This window comes from Triturus cristatus, chromosome 11, assembly GCF_964204655.1.
Source record: "Triturus cristatus chromosome 11, aTriCri1.1, whole genome shotgun sequence".
Lineage (NCBI taxonomy): Eukaryota > Metazoa > Chordata > Amphibia > Caudata > Salamandridae > Triturus > Triturus cristatus.
In genome coordinates this window covers 782,032,197-782,036,381 of record NC_140594.1, presented here as the reverse complement: position 1 = coordinate 782,036,381, position 4,185 = coordinate 782,032,197, and positions in this window count along the sequence as shown.

Genomic DNA, 4,185 nt, shown 5'->3' with positions numbered 1-4,185 from the left:
TTTTGGGGTTGAAGGGTGGTTTAAAAAAATCCCTGGAGTTGCTGGCCTGATTGCTTGCTGTGGTCATTTGCTGAGATGGCCATCGTGCCAAATTCATTATCGTTTGCAAACAGACGGCGCAGTTCCCTGGTCCACGGAGCTGTGAGTCAGGGCTCTACGGTGCCGCCCCTGCCAATGAGCCTGTGACATTGGCAGAGCCGCTCTGTGCCCTTTGTGTGCGTCAACGTGTTTGACGCCAAACGGATAATGGCGTTAGTCTCTAAGATTAAAGTGACGCCATAGTGTCGGCATAGCATATTCAATAATGACCCTCGGGTGGGAGGGACAGCGTGGAGGGAGGATGAAAGGGGTGTTGGGCTGAGGTTCAGCTGTGAGGCGGCGGGTGGGGGCTGGGGGCCCGGGGCGAGGCTGCCTTGGCTCCGCACATCCCTGGATCTGCAACCGGAGAGAGGGAGACAAGGCGCATCCATACTGCACTGCTACAGTCCGTGCTGCAGAGCTGGGTAGGAGCCCCGTGCAATGTGTGTGTGTTTGGGAGGGGGGGAGTTGAGGTAGACAGCCCTCGGGAGGGAGGGGGGTCTGCCTTCTCCACATGTACTTAATGTTTAATCTTCAATTGGATTAGACAACGAACAGAGACCGACATGAGTGAGGCAGCTAGATCGACAGAGAGCGTGCGGAGAAACAGCCTGTCACAAAGGAGATCGAAAATAGTAGAAACAAAAAGTGAGAGGCGAGGCACAGAGGGGAGAGGAGGGACATGGTGGCGAGAGGAGATAGTCAAGGCATGAGAGAGGAGGGAAGGACAGAGAAGATGTCAGGGAGAGAGAAGGGACAAAACACAAAACGTACAGAGACACAGCAATTCGCTGAAAACCCAGGGTTGACAGTGAACACGTCTGGAAGGGGGAGGGGGGTCTGGGATGGGTGGGAAGTGGGGCAGTATGCTGCCTGCAAAGGGGGGTGGCGGGAGGGGGGGTTAAGGAGGAGGTGGCTCAGAACAAAGGCAGAGGTATTGTGAAGCGCTCTGTCCGTGCTATATAAAAACGCATAAAATAAATAAATTAAAATAAATCCAGCGTTCGAGATCCACATGCACCAGTCAATATTACATGACTGATACTGTCTGGAGAGGGGCGGGGCCTGCTCACCAGCCACCTGGGCCCGCCCAGCACTCACTGTCAGGTGTGTATCAATGTCCTAGCTCATCAGACAGCACCCCCGTTAAAACAAAAATGTGTGCCTCTCCTAATCAAAGCAGATAAAATAACGCCCATATGTGGATGTTGTAGAACATGTCACAACACGCACTGTATGGACTGTAAAGTGCTTCGCAAACAGCTTGCGCGGTCCAAAAGTGAAAGAGGACCGTGCTGCAGCCGATTTCTTGTCTTTATGGGGCCATGTGTTTAAACACATAGCCCCATAAAGATAAGAAAGCTTTCACGGCTGAAGGAAGGCAGACAAGCCCGTCCAAATGGGACGGCTCAAAAAGCCAAACGAAAACGTCACTACCAGCTCTTTTCCAATGGCTGGCCTCCGTTTAGCATAAACGGTGACGCCAGCCAATGGAAAAGAGGGGCGGGGCTTAAAGCGCTTTACAGAAAATACCTAAAATCATTAAATCTCGCCAGCGAGACTGCGCATGTACGCAGCCCACGCAGGCGAGACCTAAAAACTGTTACCTGACCTAACGTGACGTACGCAAAATGTTTTTTCTTTTTTTTTTTTTCTTTAAAAACCAAATACAGCAAGTGTTCCTACAGTAAAATAAAGAAAAAAGGGGGCGGGTGGGTCAATGAAAAAACGCACGCCTACAATTCGCCTCAGATAACGCTCCCTCCAACTGTCACCACTAAAATTAACCGCTTCAAGCCCCGCCCCCTACCTAACCCTCACACGCTTTGGGGATCGTTCCACCGCGCGAAACACCGGCTCGCGCCGCGTTCCCCCTGGGTCCCCATCGCGCAATAACAACAACCCACACATCGTTATTTGAAATAGCACAAAAGGTCACTTTATTAAGACAGGTAACAGAAATATTTTTTCATAAAATAAAACACTGTTGATTGAAATACCACATTAACATTAAACTTTAAAACATTTGTCATAAATAGCAAACCAAATATTCCCAACAAGACTTTTTAGATAATACCCCATAAAACTGCACAAACCTATCATTTCCATTTTCCCCTCCTTCTATTTTTCTTATCAAGCTTTCCAACCCTCCTCCCCCACCCCAGAGGGAAGGATAAGCCTGCTCCAGACTATCCAAACCCCTAAAAAACGCCACCCCGGAAAACCAAAGAGTTTTCCTGGCCCCAACCCAAAAGCTTTGTTATAAACAAATTTAACTGGAATCGACAGAGCACCAAAGATTTTCATTCCAAAAACCTGCCAACAAATCCCTCAACTCCATTATATAATATGCTTGACCCATTTGGGATAAGTGGACCCCATCCTCTCTAAAAAGATGATTCTCAACACCTGTGATATTATCATGTGTCAAAACCTTAATGCCCATTGCATGGCAAAACATTTTCATTGCACAATTGAGTTTCCTGCGAGCCTTTTCCATCGCAGAATGATTGCGAGCTCCCCTCCAATGGTGCCTGTAAATAAATTCTGACCAAACCAACGACGTACCCACCCAATTGTTCTTTATCACAGCTAAGTCCAATTTCATTTTCTTTAAGAGGGATAAACCAGACAATGGGACTAAATCATTTTCACCCAAATGGATAATTAATAAATCTGGGAAACGTCTTGCAGACGACAGCTCTGATAGCATGGGAAATAAACCCTCCCACCTCATACCGCCTTCCCTTTCCATAAAACTTCATGGCCCTTGCTAGGAAGTTCAAGCGCTCTGCCGTAAATCTGCTGTTCTGCGAAGATGGCTGACCATTTAATGAAAGAATGGCCTACAATCCATGTACGCATTTTCGTTGATAATGAACTTTTTACACCACCTAGGCGGAAAAAACAAAATTAGCCTGCAATTAAGTAAAACAGTTGCCATTATTTCCTAATATAACGAGCACAACAATCAGATTTCCACCTACCAATCCTTTTAATGTCATCCCAACCCAATCTGGACACTTCAGTAGCTGCCCCTATACGAAAGGAGTGAGTCCCAAAAAGTAAGTTTTTTTTCCCCAGCAATAACAAAGATTTGCGTAGCACAGCCAACAACTGCGCACTGGTAATGCTATTCCCATTGCGATGAGTGAATATGGCCCCATGTTGAAAATCAGCAGAACTTACAAATGACTCGCATTCCCCCAACGGGCAGCATTCCTGCACGCCACTGCTGTTTAAATGAATCCATGTGCCTTTACATAGTTGGTCAGTTTTAGACCTCCTCAAAAGCATCCAGTGCTTCCCTCCTTGCACCTGAACCTCTCCTGTCTGCATACCCATCTGATCCCTCAAACCGAACAATTCTGAAACTCTAAAAGCACCGAAAAATAACCAAATCATGCAAAGTCTAAAACGAGAGACCTCCCACCTGTCATAACAGCAAATTGGTAATTGTAATAAAAGCTGCTGTAAAAGAGCAACAGTAACTGGTTCACGCAAAGGCAAAGAAACAGAACGTTCCCTACTAAAACCTTTCAACATGCGTCGCAACAAAACATCCCCCACCAAATCTTGACCCCACCACAGCTGACCATAAAAAGAAATGCCAGCCAATTTCCCGGAAATGGTTGTATGAGACAAACCCTTATTAATCAAATGCAAAACAAACTGTAAAATAAAACATTTGTTCCCAACTGAAGTCCGATCAAAACTGTGCAACTTAGCATAACTTATAAATTTCGTCCAGGCCTGTTGATAACTGCGTCTGTTAGAAGGGGCTATGGATTTTTCGACTAAATCGACGATCCTCAATCCCCCAGCGCCCAGGTGTCTTGCGGGATCGAAGTTTTGAAGTTGTCCGCCCCCGGCGCCAAATTGCGGAATTTCTGCCAATTAAATCGAGACAACGCGTCTGCAATTGAATTGTTAATGCCCGGAATGTGTCTAGCTCTAAACACAATATATAATCTAAGGCTCTGCAACATGAAAACCCTCAAAAGGCGAAGCACCCGTATATCTTTTGCCTTTTGATTGTTAATGAGCTCCACCACAGTCATATATACAGTATGGAAAAGAACACTTCTATCCTTAAACTCCTCACCC